The sequence below is a fragment of the Cololabis saira genome, chromosome 4 (assembly GCF_033807715.1).
Source record: "Cololabis saira isolate AMF1-May2022 chromosome 4, fColSai1.1, whole genome shotgun sequence".
NCBI lineage: Eukaryota > Metazoa > Chordata > Actinopteri > Beloniformes > Belonidae > Cololabis > Cololabis saira.
Genome location: NC_084590.1, coordinates 43,472,140 through 43,488,818, shown reverse-complemented (window position 1 = coordinate 43,488,818; position 16,679 = coordinate 43,472,140). Strand labels below are relative to the sequence as shown.

Sequence of the window (16,679 nt, the reverse complement as noted above, 5' to 3'; positions counted from 1 at the left end):
AACAGAAGTTAAAAGCAAGAAGTGAGTGAACATCCAGTCCTTGATGTCCCTAAAACATGACTGAAGTTTAGCTAACGGTTCTGTTTCTTCCGGCTTCATAGACAAATAGAACTGCGTATCATCAGCATAGCAATGAACATTCATGCTGTGATTCTGGATTATTCTTGCCAAGGCCTGCATGTAAAAACGGAACAAGATCGGCCCTAGCACTGAACCCTGCGGGACACCGTAGCAGACCCTCGACTGTTCTGAGGAAACCTCATGTACATGAACAAACTGGAACCTGTCAGATATGATTTAAAACAACCAAAGCTGTTCCTTTGATCCCAACAACATGCTCTAATGTGTCTAATACCAGGTATATTTGGATGGACTGTGTGGACTGCTGTGGTATTTTTAACCTTTGTGCTGTCTTTGGGTCAAAATGACCCAATTCTTCTATCCTTCTTTCCTCCTGCCATGCTCTCCCCTTCCTTCTTCCTTTCCTCTTTTCCTCCTTTTTTTACCCTCCTTTACTCCCTTTTCTTCCTACCTCCCTTTCGTCATTCGTTGCTTTATTACATTCTTTGCTTTTGCTTCCTTCTTTCCTTATTTTCTCCATTCCTTCCTTCTTCCCTCCCTTCTTTCTTTCCTTTTCTCCATTCCTTCCTCCTTCCCTTCTTTCCTTTTCTCCCTTCTTTCCTCCCTTCCATCTTTTCTCCCTTCCTTACTCCCTTTCCTACTTCCTTCCTTCTTTTCTCCTTTCTTCCTTACTTCCTTCTTTCCTTCCTTCCATCTTTTCTCCCTTCCTTCATTCCTTCTTTTCTCCCTTCACCCTCCCTTGACCCAAAGACAGCACAAGGGTTAAAAGGATCATCTGATGGACGGATGTTAATGCTCACTTCTGTATTGATTCCTTCTCTTTGCACTTGTGGCTTTTGCATTTTCTTGTATTTGCCTGTGTTTTTTTTTTGTATTTGGGAAGCGTTTTGGATAAACGCCTCTTGTCGACGTGTTCTGTGGTTCGTTGAGGTTTCTCAGGCCCTGGTGTAACCCCTCTTATCTCCAAATGTCTCTATAAAGCTGCACGGGTGGTGAATCTGTCATTCTCCACGGTCATCTCAGAGTTCATAGGAGTTTATCCTGAAGCATCTACATGACATTACCTGGTGTCGTTTGACTGATGACCCGCCTTAGAGGACTTTGAGCATATACCGAGATGGCGGAAGAGGCTATTAAAGTGAAGACAATTAATAAAAATGTCACTGAAAGAGTGACTTTGAGTGAGTGAGATGACGGTGATGAATCTGCAGACAATAGAAAAGGAGGAGGGAGCCAGAACGGGCATGATGACAAATGGAGCAGGTGTGAGGGAAAGAGCAGAACATTTGGCACCGAGAGCGGCCCTTGGCAGGCCGGTTCTCTTGATGTAATCGCTGGCTTCGCCCAGGCTCGTCCTCGGGGGCAGGACCTTTTGGTCACCGGACCTTTTTGGACACCAGTCTTGGGTTTGTGAGTGCAGGCTGGACGACGGCACCGCCAGCCACAAGGGCGCCGAGTGTGGTTGGTTATTATTTTAAACACGTCCCCAAGTAAGTCATATGGTCGTGGTTTAGAGTTTTCTGCTTCCAGGGTGAAAAATTCACACACCTCTTCTGAGGAATTTATGCCTGGAAGTGGGAATTGGCAGCAAACCCTTCATCGAGCGCTCTGAGCATTTGATGAGGTGTCAGGCGGAGAAAAATATACCTCCGACTTTGATTTATCATGATTATTTCTCCAAACGTCTCACTGATGATTGGTTGCTTCAGATATTAAATTTTTGTGCTCAGTTTAGTTTGTTAATGGACTGTGGTATATGACTCAGCCTCTTTCTAAAATGTGTTTTGTGTTCTGTCATCTGCTTCGGAGTAAAAGTTAAGCGTTGACATAGTGGCTGAGACAAAGCTTTTTCTTCTGTTTACACAGTGGTTGTGGGGGTTAAAGGTAAACAAGAATTGCTTGTCTCTGCTTCAGAGCGTAAATGGGACGTTTGAGTTCGTACCGACTGAAACTTCAACGTATAAACACAATCTTGTCACTTTGGGTCGCCTCGGTCTGAAAAGCTGTCGTTCAGTGAGCCGTCCAGAGTTGTCTGGCACCGCAACATTGCAGGAACGCATCACAACTTTATCTCCATCCACCATCATCGTTCCAGGCTGACAGCTAGAACCTCCAGCGGGACATTTCACCTCCGTAGACATTCCTAAAACTTCTCGTTTGATGGTGGGGGGGTACCCCGTAAAAGATACACGAGACCCCTGCAGATGGAAATCATGCTTCACTTCCTGTAGCTCTTAAAGGGGACCTATTATGGCATTTAATGTATATTTTAAACAGGTCTTGAATGTCTTAAAAACAATCTAAAGCTTGTTTTTTTCTACATAAATCAAAAATTCAGCCTGTGGGCCATGTCTCTAGTTTTACCGCTTCTAACCTCTTTTCTGTGCTTCATTCTAAGGGGAGGCTATGATAGTGAGGCTCTGTGCTGATTGGCTGCTTGAATGACGTGTAGCAGGGGAGGAGAATAAGCTTCCGGGGAGAGCAGCCAGCTGCGTACACAAAGCGTCTCCCATGCGAGAAGCTTCTGCGACAAAATCAATTCCATTGCTTTACTTTTTTTGTATTGGACTGTCCTAACTGGCCGCGAGTTTAACGGTTTCAGTGTGGACAGAGAGCGTCCGATGTCACGCAGCTCGACGCGATAGTCGGACGATAGTCGGCAGCTCCGATGCTACGGAGCTAAGCTAAATACTTAGCCCATGCAAAAACAAACTTGTACACAAATATAAATAACATAAAAAAATAACGTCACTTACCGCTGACTCGTGTGCAGTTGCTGGGTCCGTGGTGTTGGAACTGATCCTTTTATGAGGGTAAATGTGGATGCAAAACCTAATTTCTACTGTCCCTCGCTGTGGAAACAATCACCGCTACTAAACAATGGCGGAGCTCCAGCCGGCTGAGCTGGTTGTGGGCGTGGTTTCAGCAGCAGAGGCCGGCCTATGGAAATCTGCTCCTGTCGTTACGTAAGGACGGGATTCTGAACGGCTCGTAAAAGTCACATGACACTGGAAGATTCAGCCGGGCGGGGTGAACAGACACTGCAGAAATTAATGGGATTTCATCTTTCCTGAGTTGGCAGGGTAAGGGGAGACCACTTTATATATGTTAAAACAAGAAAAAACTAGTTTTTCATAATAGGTCCCCTTTTAAGCGAACAGTACAAAGCTTTAGAGAACTTTATGATTTGACCGTTTAACGTTCGATACCCAAAAATCCAACATTACCTGATACAAAATGGGAACCGCAAATCCACGTTTTGGTGTCTGGAATCCAGCTGTTTCTGTGAATTGCAGCAATCCATTTGTCTCTCTTAAGCGTATTTTTCGGCAGTCTGTAAAACAATAACTCTGATTTCTTGCTAAATCTTTGAGTACAGTCGATCACAACAGCTCTTTCCCATTTTAGATGTTTTCCAACCCGCTGTGAAGTCGCATCTGTGACGTCATGCACATTCCGTCTACAGATTTAGATCAGATCTTTATTAAAAGTGTCAGTCAATGCTAAAAAAATGTATATATAAATACATAATACATAAATACATAAAACATTTACACACATACATTTGTTTTTATTTATAAAATAAAAACAAATAACTGATTAAAACCAATAAATAATAAAAAATAATTTGCTGCTATAAACAAGCCGGTAAAGATATAGTTGAAAATGGGGCTTTTATACAGTGATCCTGAGGTATTTTTACTGAAGCATGTCAGAAATTTCATTAAAAAGTCATTTTTATCCAGCCTTTGAAAAAAAAAGGGCAGAATGTGTCAAATGGAAAATAATCAAATAATGAAATCTGTTTGCAGGTAAAAAGTGTAAGTTTGGGGCAACGATTGGAAAGTACATCAGCGGTGAAAGTGAAGAAAACAATAACACCATCTGCTTGAAAGCCCCCGAACACGTTCATCGAACGCTGAATAAACCATCAAGTTCCACGACTCGGGCTGCAGGATCATCATGTCCCTCATCAAAATTCAGACTCACTCGCGGTTCTCCAGTGTACCGTAGATGCTTTTTGTCCATTAAAGGAATAAAAAAAGGAATATATGAGAAGCAGATTCACATCCAGTCTTATTCTGTTTGTAAATACAAAAAAAAAGAAATAAGATAATGAAAGAAATGCAGTCGGCCCAGAGTCACTGAGCAGAAGCTGGCTGAACTTTAACAAAAAGTTAAAATAGCTCCACTTAGTCTTCAAACTCTATGAATCTTTACAGGATTGTTTAAAGCGCAACTAATTTTTATGATCTGCCAAAGTAGAGTAAGAACTCGGTCATTTCATCCTGAAAAATGAGTCAGTCGCAGAGTAATAAGATGCTTTTAAAGGAAATTTGTTCTACTGACGTTCCAGAGCCGCTCCCAGGAATTACACCACATTCATCACAGAAGCCAAAACAGCTTCTTTAAACATCTTAATAAACCCATACCTTTCTGTTACCTCATGACTGATCACCTTTCTTAATAGAAAAATGAAAATAAATGCGCAGCGTTTTCCATAAAGCATGAATCATGACAAGGATACGACAGTGACACAATGTCGGCGGCGTTCAGCTGCCGGCGCTTTTGTGTAACTCTCGTAAAAACCCACAGCCATCAAGGCTCTTGAAGGATTTCACAAATTACCTTTTCCTTCCTCTGGCGTTTTGTTGGGACTTTTACGATGAGGCATTTATTTCCCGCAGCGGAGCTTGTCAGAATTTGCCTCCATCAGAGCAGGATTGGGTGAGGGGAATCGGGGCACAAACGGACCTTGTCGGAACCTCATCACGTTCTGGTCCAGTCTTCTTCCTCGTGGCCTGACAGGAACTCGCTCCTGGTCCCGGATGAGAGGTTTTTCTCATTCCAGTAATACCGGCCGGCGTCGGTGTCACATCCCAACCAGCTGGTGTGACTGGATAATGATTCACTCGCAGTCACCTTCCTACTCCTCAGCATCTGCCCTTGAACACTTTGTTACTGTATCTAATTATCCGATTGGTTAATTGATGAGGGACTGCAAAGCTCTTTGTCTCCTGTGTGTTTCTAATGATCAGCAGGATAATTAAGGAATAAGACATAGATTTTTCTTCAGTTATTTGACTGAGGCCTGTTTCCAGGGTGCGATTTGTGAAAAAACCAGAGGGGGGGATAATTTTGAGAAACATTTTTTTTCAGAAAAATGACCACACAACAGCGGGCCAACAGTATAGGCTACACATGAATCCGGCGAAACCCGGAAGTCGAGCGGCCGCCATTACTGCGGTGGTGGCTCCGCTCCTCCGCTCCAGCCCATAGACATAATACGTATATAGATCCATGCTCCGCTCCCATGGATCTATTACTCCGCTCCCTGCCAGGCTCTCTTAATGTATTAATATCATCGGAAAACTCCTGTCCCGTCACGTGCATTTGTTTTGATAGTGAATGAAGAAGGGATGGACTTTAAAAACTACTTTTCTGTTTCACCAAGTGAACAGACGGAACGCAAAAAAAAGATGTTAAACTGCTGGAAAGGAACTGGAATTTACCGGGATACCTTAAACAAGGAAGCCAGGGAGCGGTATATGGAGAAAATAATGATTATTAACTGTTTGGGTTCATATGAAATCACTACTAAAGAATGGAGCTCCGATGAGGATTTACTGCCGCAGTTCTGCAGAACCACCGTCTTACTACCTTGTTTAGTGTTTGGCAGCTGCTTTGGTAAATGTTTGACTCGCCATGTGTTTCAATAAATTAGTATAATAGTACAACATACAGTACATGTTTTGTATCCCTCTTACTTCTCTTTTCTTTTTTTTTACCACTATATTATGCTGAAGAGGCTCCGAGGCGTGAGCAGTATTTTTTCTTTCATTTATTTTTCTTTTCCTCGTGAGATTATTTTTTTCTTCTGCAGCTACAAATAGAGTTGATATTTTTTCCTCAACAAACTAGTTTTATCTGAAGATTGGGGTTATGTATGTATGTATTATGTATCATCCGGAGCTGAGATAGTTCTGCCCTTCAATTAGAGACCTGTAATTGCGTTTTTTTTGGTCATCGGACGCCAGGCGATCAATAAAATATTCTTGGATACCTAAAATTAAACAAAACATAAACAGGTAATATTTAATTGTGCAGACGTGCCTCGTAAGGAGAGGAGGTGGAGAGAGCTATATTACAGTGTTTAATCATACACTCCCTTATCTCCTTATTCCTCTATTCTTTCCTGCTTATCGCTCAAACAAATCATTATTTATAAATTAACATCAGCATTAATTTAAGATACCTTTATTATTTATGGAAGGCCACTGTCTAACATCATCAATCCAGCTATAATGATGCTGTAGAGCGTCAGGTTACAATAACAGCGCTGCGGTGGCAGATTGACACCTGCCACCGCAGCGATGGTGCCGCCGCAAGATGGCGGCACACACAAACCGGTCGCCGGATTCGTGTATATGAAAACTTGTTTCTTGTGTAAACCTTACACTTAAGCTACATAACGTACGCGGTAGGCCTATTTTGAACATGACCTGAACCACTGCATTTACAGAAATATTTTCTCCTAATATTGTTTTTAAATGTGCCAAATAAAAATAAATATACAAAATTAATATTTTTTTTAATTCTTTCTCGATATCAGTTTAACAGAAAACATGGGAGCTCTCCTCAGCCGGGGTGATGCTGCTGTCCACCATTCGATCAGCAATGTCAGATCTGGTTTCATCTTCTGTCGCATTTTTTCTCTGGATTTTTGGTTGTGATCTTGTAAAATATGAGGATATGCTGCTCTGGATTCTTTTCATTTTCATTCATTTGACTGACTGTATCTTTTATTTTGGAGGGCCGGAAGTCGGACTTTTGGAATACAAGACAATCTGGTTGGTTTTCAAAATAAAACTGCTTTTTGCGCGACTTGCTCCCGGTATCAAAATCACAGCACAAGCAGAATGAACACGGACTCTGTGTATTTTGGTTGTTATTACTGGTTAATAATTACGATGTAATGGTGAAAATACTTTGGGTGGGGGGGATACATTTTGTCCCCACCGAGGATAAAAATAATTCAGCACAGGGTAGGACGTGTAAACCAGAGGGGGGGGAAATCCCCACCATCCCCACCGGCAAATCGCTGGTTTGCTTCTCCCACATTACAATAACGTGCATGTTGTGTTTTAGCTATTTATGTATCAAGTTCAAGCCCCGCTGTGATGATTACAGGTCAACGCTCGTTTCATTACACCTATAGATCCCTGAACCACGATCCCGATCAGGATTTAAGCCTCATCCGTGGGATTTATGAAAAGTGACAGAAGCATGGTGCTGAATCACAATGCTGAAACCCCAAGTCGTAGGAAAACACTCATAATCTGATTAGATTCATGAAACGTTTGTCGGAAGTCATGAAAATCCTGTCATCAGCGTTTTCAACAGCAACAAAGTCTGATCCCATCTGTGTCTCCTGTAAAATTGAGATGCAGATTTGCTTACCCCTTCTCTCGCCGAGCAACTTTGTCAGTGCATTTCCATCTTTAAATGTCGCAACATTTTGCACAAAAGCTGTCGTCAGTCTGTCCACATGAGCTTCATGTGGTACTGCATTGTCCTGTCTTTCTGCCTGACCGAGCTGCAGCCTGACCGCGAGCAACAAACTAACTTTCTCAGCCGTTTTACTTGTAAGCAGAACTGAAATGAAAACACAGAAGATGTCAAAGGTGATTTTCACCACATTGTTACGGTTTTGGTGTTAGTTCCTGTTTTATTTTGAAACCCCTTTGAGTTTCAGTTACGTCTTGACTTCCCTTGTTCCCGTCATCTGCCCTGATTGTCTGAACCTGTGTCTCGTCAACCCTTCTGTGTAGGGCTGGGTATCGATTCAAATGTCAAGAATCGATTCGATTCCGATTCTTAAGATTCAGAATCGATTATCACGATTTGATTTGATCCGATATTGATTTGGGTTAGCGTTATTAAAACTGTTTTTTGAGCTGTTACCTGAATGTATATGACTTTTTAAATAACTAGTGAAATAATAATTTCACAATAATTATTGTGAAATAACTAAGAAATAAATAACTCAAACAGGCCTTTCAATATCCATTTAAAGTGCAAAAAATTAAGAAATTGCAACACCTCATGCAGTAAACAAATCATTTTAGCTTGTCTAATTTATTAGACACACATATTGCCATGAAGCACCAGGCATTTTTCAGAAGCTTCATGACAAACTGTGTACGACTACTGGGAATAAAGTTCACCGGGCGAAAATGTAATGATGAAAAAAAAAAAATAAAAAAAAAAATCGATCTTTAGATATTAGAATCGATTTTTAGGAATTAATATGAGAATCGATTTAGAATCGGAAAATCGATTTTTTCAACACAGGCCTACTTCTGTGTGTATCTGGTCTTGTCTTTCCCTGCTGGTCTAGACTGTTTCTTCCTTCCATGTCACGTTTTTGTAGTTTTGGTCGTGTTTAAGCTCTGTTTTTTTTTTTTTTGCAATCCTGCTAAGCAGCGTTTTTGGTTTTGTTTAAGTTAATAACTCACTATCTTTGGAGCTCCTGGTGTCCTGCATCCGGGTGCTATCAACCACACCTCTGACACATGTGGCAAACATGAAATAAAAATCACTAACTTAAATCAGTACAGACCATTTTTTTTTCTTTTTTCAAACTGACAGTATCAGTTTCATTTTCGTAAGATCAATATTTATTTCCCTTTAGGAAACAGTATCTTGCTATTGCCGTCTTGCTTCTCCGTGATTGGTTCTCTACCCCGGCTGGACACGTAATTAGTGCTGCTTTGAAAAAAATCAACTGCTTTATTTAATTAATTATGTTGTATTACTGTATAGTACGACGGAGTATTAGGGCCAAACTAAGAAAAAAAAGGAAATTACGAAAATAAAGTCATAATAATATGAGAATAAAGTCGTAAAATTACGAGAATAAAGTCATAATGTTGCGAGAATAAAGTAGTAATATTTTGAGAATAAAATCGTAATATTACGAGAATAAAGTCGTAATATTAAATATATTATAAATATATAAATATAACTTCACAAGATGCTCAATATTCAACATTTTAACACACTCTTCCTGTTAGAGTTCTCATAAATTAACACTTTACTCTTGTAATATTACGACTTTATTCTCATAAATTAACACTTTATTCTCGTTATGTTACGACTTTATTCTCGTAATATTACGACTTTATTCTCGTAACATTATGACTTTATTCTCGTAATATTACGACTTTATTCTCGTAATATTATGACTTTATTCTTGTAATTTTACGACTTTATTCTCGTAATATTACGACTTTATTCTCGCAACATTATGACTTTATTCTTGTAATTTTACGACTTTATTCTCGTAATTTTACGACTTTATTCTCATTATATTATGAGTTTATTCTCGTACCTGTAATTTCCAATTTTTTTTTGTCTTAGTTTGGCCCTAATACTCCGTCGTAGTATAGTATGAAAGCAAGTATTGTTATAATTCTGATGAAGAGCTGGGCTCAGAATAAGGTCCATATATCAGGGAATTTACACCTTTTGTTAATTTATTTTGCGCATGTTTCGTTAGATATGAGCCATGTCAGTTTTGCACCATGATTATTGAGATTATTCTTTACATTTTCTTTACCATAGAATATTTATGTGGCCCCGGTCTGTGCAACAGTGACATGAAGTGGAAGTCTGTTATGAAACGTCTGCTTGAACAACCTCGAGCTTTAAGGTTTGAGTTGTTTGATGGGGAACTTTTCAGGAGAGCAGGACGAATGTGTTCTCAGAATTTGACATTTTATAAATATTTTTCTGTTTGTGTTTTTCTTTTTGGCACGAATATTTGTCAGTGTTGACGTAAAAATAAATCGCTCTTGTCAGCCTCCAAAAAAACTTTGTGGCACAAAAGCTGCAGCTTCTGGGTTTCTGTTAGTTTCCTTCATATTTGCAAAAAGCAATGTTTGCAGAAGTAATACATCCTTGAATATGTTCACTATAATCTGTTTTCCCATGAGCCAAATGATTAACAGAACTGAGATAATAAAACACGTCTCTGTAAACTGACCTTTTCATCCCCGTAGTTGACCTGTAACAACAAAGCTGACGTGCTGCGCTACGCCAGCCATTTATTATCAGCTTCTGCAATCTGAACGGAGGCCATTGTGCTCGTTAGCGGGCGTCTTTCTCAGAAAGAGACAGACAGCCAGGGCAAGCGTCTGATTAGGCTTCCTACAGTATAACGCTCTCACAGAGCAGCATGGGGGAGCTTTATTCTGTTTACCGCTGTTAGCACTGTAATCATCCTGTCTGCTGCATGCCCACTGGGATTTAGAAAAACTGAAATAATCATGCAGCAACAGAGCCAGATTATTAACGTCTGGCTTTTAAATGGCTCAGTCGCTTTGTGTGTAGGTGTGTAGGTGTGTGACTGTCCACAGCGGTAAATAGGTCATTTATTTTCTACAGCTTCTGATTTTTATTATTATTATTAATATATATATTTTTTTTTAAATTCTGTTGCCTTTATTCAAAGTTTACACAAGAAGGGGGCCCCTGGTCGGGACTTGAACCTGCGACCGCTGCAGGAGGACTGTAGTCTCAGTACATGGGCCACTTGCGTTAAACACTGTGCAACCCAGCTTATTATTATTATTATTATTATTATTATTATTATTATTATTATTATTATTATTATTATTATTATTATTATTATTATTATTATTCCGTTTAATCAGTTTTTTTTTTAAACATATCCACTTACACTTACAGTTGTGAAAAGTAGTAGTAGTAGTAGTAATAGTATTGCTATTATTATTATTATTAGTAGTAGTAGTAGTAGTGGTAGTAGTAGTACGGCTATTATTATTATTATTTTATTATGATTATGATTATTATTATGATTATTATTATGATTATTATTATGATTATTATTATGATTATTATTATGATTATTATTATTATTATTATTATTATTATTATTATTATTATTATTATTATTATTATTATTCCCTTTAATCAGTTTTTTTTTAAACATATCCACTTACACTTACAGTTGTGAAAAGACACTGCAGTTCTTCAATCCACCGGGGCATTTTGCTCCATCGTTCCATTATTTCATAAAACAGCCAAACATGCAGAATGAGAAAGGAGGGAGACTTTTTTTTGGGGGGTGGGGGTTTGTTTGGTTATAAGTAAGCTGATGTTTCTGCTCTGCATTCTCGTCTGACAACAGTTTGCTTAAACTTCGTTCTTTACTTCATTCGTTGTTCCTTCAGGCGCAGACTGATGTTCTAACAGGTGAAAGTGCTCCATGAACGTCTGAAAGGACCTAGTTTTTCATCTGAAAGCACAGTCAGAGCAAATAAATCATCTGTAAATGCAACACATTTATTGTTCAACAAAAGATATGTATCTTAAAAAATGATTTGCTCTTGTACACAACTGTCTATTATTATGATCTAAAGGCATTTCAAAATCAGCAGGTACAGATGCCGTAGGAAAGGCTGAACTGGTGCTGTTTGAATTTCTGGTTGCTTTTATCTATTTATTCAGACTAAAGGAACCCAACCCTTTTTTAAATTATGTGCACAGTCTGTTTATTTGCTTCAGGGCTGACCAAAGAAAATCATTATCTTCCGTCTGTCCTTGTCCTCTGGCGTTGCCACTGCCACACCATCTGGCTGGATGTCCTCTTGCACCACATCCATAAATCAACTCCTTGGTCTTCCTCCAACGTCAGCATCCTTCTACCAGTATATCCACTGTCCCTCCCCTGCACATGTCCAAACCATCTTCACCTGGCCTGTCTTCATTGTTTCCAGAACAGGTAAACATATGTCCCTCTAATGTGCTCCTTCCTAACGCTGTCCATCCTTGTGACTCCTAAAGTCACCACCGTCTTATGAACTCCCTTGCTGCTCTGGATTCACGTCACTCCTGAGACGTTTCTCCATCCACGCCACCGTGCCTGCACTCTCCCCTTCACCTCTTTTCCACACTCAGTTTTCCTGAAGGGCTGACCCTCCAAGTACTTAAAGTCCTGCACCTTGTCCATCTCTGCTCCATTCTCCTCCTTTTCTTTAACACAGATGTATTCAGTCTGGATACAACTGACTTTAGCTTCCTCTTCTCTTCTACCTCCACCTATTCCCTGTTTCCATCATAGATCACTATGTCATCTGCAAACATCATAATCCAAGAGGGTTTCTGCCTGACCTCTATCATTTTTAACCGAGCTCTGGCTTCATTTTCTTTCTTTCTTTTAATTAGAAGGCAGTGGCGTCAATTGGGTATGAAGGTACAGCAGCCACTACACCTTTGCTTCAAGGGTTAAATGTAAATGTTTGTTTTTTTAAATACATTTATGGAATTACTCTGTCTCTCTTTGTATTGATTATTATATTACTTAAAGGGATTGTGACATGAAAAACACATTTTTTTTTATTTTTTGTGTTTTGTTGGGTGTCTTGACATCAATTACACCCAAAAAACAACGAACTTTTAACATTCAGTGTATTGTGTGCTTTCTGGGATTTTCCGCATAACTGTGCAAAAACGGCGCATCTGGTTTGGTGGCGGACCGTTACGTAACGATCCGCTAAATCACCGCCCCCTCCACCCAGCTCCCTGCCTCCTCTCCTCTCCAGCGCACCATAAAGGCTGATTTATGGTTCCGCGTTACACCGACGCAGAGCCTACGGCGTAGGCTCTGCGTCGATTTAACGCGGAACCATAAATGAGGCTTAACACGGAGCTGTTTAGAGCTTTTGTTCGAATCACCGGAGGAAAACTGCTAAGAAGACCCGCGGCCACTGACTGGACTTAAGATAAGGGGACAGTGCTGCTTGCATGCCTTTATTTTTGTGATTGTTTGCTGTGGTTCGCCCTCCTGCTTTTCCGTGCATGCTTCCCGGCTTAACTCCCCGACGCCGCTGTGAGCGTATGGCTGGAGGAGGAGGAGGTTTGGAGGAGGAGCGGAGCAATGATTGACAGGAAAGGAGGGAAAGGAAGCATTTTTCACGGCGCAAAAAAACACTGTAATAAAAAGCCAGGAATAGAGTACTAGAGTGAAGTTTTTCTTGTTACACTCTTTTAGACACATTTGAGGGATGTTGGCCAAGACTTTTAATAGTGTTAAAAGCATGTTAAAAATGATGTCACAATACCTTTAATACATATAGAATAACTACAAATGCAAATCAGAACAACATGATCGATTTCACTAGTTATTTTACACTGCAAAAACTCAAAATCTTAACAAGAATATTTGTCTTATTTCTAGTTAAAATGTCTAATTTTTAGTTAAAAAAAATCTCATTACATTTAAGACAAGACTCAAAAACAACCATTTTCCCCTGTTTCAAGTAGATTTTCACTTAAAATAAGTAGAAAAATCTGCCAATGGAACAAGATTTTTTTGCTCGTAATGAGAAGATAAATCTTGTCCCACTGGCAGATTTTTCTACTTATTTCAAGTGAAAATTTACTTGAAACAGTTGAAAATGGTCAAATAACAAGTTATTTTTCTGGTAATGACTCTTGTTTTAAGTGTAATGTGATTTTTTGACTAAAAATGAGACATTTTAACTAGAAATAAGACAAATATTCCTGGTAAGATTTTGAGTTTTTGCAGTGAGCGAGACTGCATTTGAAAAAGTTCCAGTTTTCTTGACCACACAGATAAGCTCCATAGCAGACTTGTGTGATGAGTATTTGCTGGACGTGTTGATTGATACTCTAGTTAAGTTCTGTGACTCGTAACCTTGCCATACCTTAGCTTCCACTGAATTGACGCCACTGTTAGAAGGCTTCTCCGAAATGCATCGGGTAATTCAAACTCAGTAGATTTGAGACACATGAACAGAGTTGCTTCTCATATTCATGACATGATCAGGGGCCTTGGTCAGTAACCCCAGCCTGTCCCTGGGGTGCTGCAGATCTGAGTTGAGACTCATTAGCCCAGTGTTTCTAGGATCCTGGTCCTCCGGACCAAGTGCTCTGCAAGTTTCTCTGCTTCAGTATATCCTGATTGGATCCCCACATCAGCTTGTCAGCAAGGTGTTCACAAGTCTGAACATGACTGAATAATTTGACCCAGACAGAAAACCAAAGAGGATTGTGGGGATTCTCCTCTCTCTGGTGGAGTACCACAGGGTCCCATTCTCTGCCCTTTTCTATTGTAATTAAATGTGGTAGGTTAAGGGGTGATTGTAGCCAAGACTAATGTGTTTTGTTGTTATGCAGATGACTTGTAGATGACTTGCCATATGAAAGCGATGCACGAAACTCTTTGTGTGATCATACCGGGGTTATTCATTGGGAAGACGTTGACGCCATTACGCTGCGGCTTTCACAGTATATTCCTCATTTGAATGAGGATAACAGGTAATGCATTATCTTTCCATTTCAGCTGTTTATACTGTCAGCTGTGGTGCTCTGACCTTGGATTCTAAACTGGCTGTGAGAAATCTGGGAGTCATTTTTGAGTTTAAGTTTAAGTTTAATAAGCAGACTAGCGGCGTTGTAATAACTTTCAGTCACGCCTTTTTCTCAACAGGCCTGATGAAGACAAAGCAGTAAATGCTTTTATTAGCTGGTTTATTGTAATGCACTTTGTGACGGCCCAACCAGTCTTCCATGGGACACCTTCAGTCCGTTCACTTTGTGAAAACCGCCTCCAGGTGTTAAAAGGATCCCATTCATCAATTTATTTTAAAATGGTATTGTTTGTTGTTTTAACCCTTGTGCTGTCTTTGGGTCAAGGGAGGGTGAAGGGAGAAGAGAAGGAATGAAGGAAGGGAGAAAAGATGGAAGGAAGGAAAGAAGGAAGAAAGAAGGAAAGAAGGAAAGAAGGAAGGAAGTAGGAAAGGGAGTAAGGAAGGGAGAAAAGATGGAAGGGAGGAAAGAAGGAAAGAAGGAAGGAAGTAGGAAAGGGAGTAAGGAAGGGAGAAAAGATGGAAGGGAGAAAAGAAGGGAGAAAAGATGGAAGAAAGGGAGAAAGGAAGGAAAGAAAGAATGGAGAAAAGGAAAGAAAGAAGGGAGGGAAGAAGGAAGGAATGGAGAAAATAAGGAAAGAAGGAAGGAAAAGCAAATAAGGTAATAAAGGAACTATTGACGAAAGGGAGGTAGGAAGAAAAAGGAGTAAAGGAGGAAAAGAGGAAAGGAAGAAGGAAGGAGAGAGCATGGCAGGAGGAAAGAAGGATAGAAGGATTGGGTCATTTTGACCCAAAGGTTAAACCCAATCAGTGGTTTGCCCCACACCATAATTTGTATTCTTATAATGTAATAACATTATACATTTAGTATAATTTTTTGATAAAGTAAAGCTTGTTGTTTTATTTTTTCTTATTTTTATTTTGAAGCAAAATTGAAATAGAAACAAGGGGTAGGACCTCATAAGTTTTTTACTTCCTCCTACTTCTTTTCGGGCATGAAGGTTTATTTCCCTTTGATTTTGTTTAATGACTGTTTATTTGTATTCTTCTTTTTGTTTTGTGTAATTGTTTTTTTTTTTTGTGTGCTCGAAATAAAGATTTCAATCAATCAATCAATCAATCAATCAATCAATCAATCAATCAATCAATCAATCAATCAATCAATCAATCACCATCCGGCTGAGATTTAGAACTCGATGATATAAAATCATGATCATCGTACCAATAGATTTTACAATTACAATCCGCGGGGTGATTGTTCTCTCGTGGTTGCTCCTCTTTGAAACACGAACCCTCCTGATAGCTGCACGACCACAGACGTTGCTCTTCTTAAATATACAGAAGTTCTGTGACACTTTCTCTTTGGGTTTGTGTATCTTTTAATTATTTAAAAATTTGTATTGTGTTATTGTGCTATTTTAGTGATGCAAAGCAGTTTGGACACCTACTGGTTGCTGTGAAGGGTTATGCAAATGTTGTTGTTGTTAAATGGAAATTTATTGCACATAATTTCAGTTCACCTACAGTCAGTTTGGGCATCTACATTTGGAGTTTGTCGCTTGGTTTTGGTTTTTTGGATCCTGGTTTAGACTCTTTGGACCATGTGCTCGGTTTTTCCACTTGATTAATTTTGCCTTAATTGCCAGAAAAAGGGTATTCCTCACCTTCATCGTGTTGATTTCATTGTGGGTCCTGCTGGCCCCTCACCGTCCGCTCACCTGCATTCATTCAACTTACCACAGCTTATACAACCTGGTTCTCCATGTCCCTCATCAGAACATCTGCAGAGACGTCCAGCCTGTTTTCTTCTCCGTTTACCTCCGGCCTGGGCTGGTGAACGACTTGCTGCTGCAGCTCTTTGCTTTATGTAATACAGTCCTGTATTCTGGTCCTTCAATACCCACTGTAACATTTTGTTCCTCATGGTATCACTCTGTGTTTGACTTTTAGAGTATTCTTATCAAATAAACGTGTCTGTTAGTGCATTTAAATCTTAATTGGGAGTACAGTTTGGAAGGTCACCGGTGTGACTTCTTTAAAGTCAGCTTCATCCCCATAACCATTTTATTTAAATGTATTTGCATCACTTGACCTGCTTCAAGAACTTATTTCTTATTTAATTTGCTTATTCATTTTGTTGGACAAGACATTTTTAAGTTTTTTAACCCTTGTGCTGTCTTC

The 16,679-nt window shown here is 39.6% G+C and overlaps 1 protein-coding gene across 1 annotated transcript in view; it reads left to right on the top strand.

Annotated features, from left to right (window-relative positions):
• The window catches only part of LOC133441999 (calcium-binding protein 8-like), a 117,058-nt gene that overhangs the window by 51,002 nt on the left and 49,377 nt on the right, over positions 1-16,679 (top strand). The gene's annotated exons all lie outside the window — the stretch shown is intronic.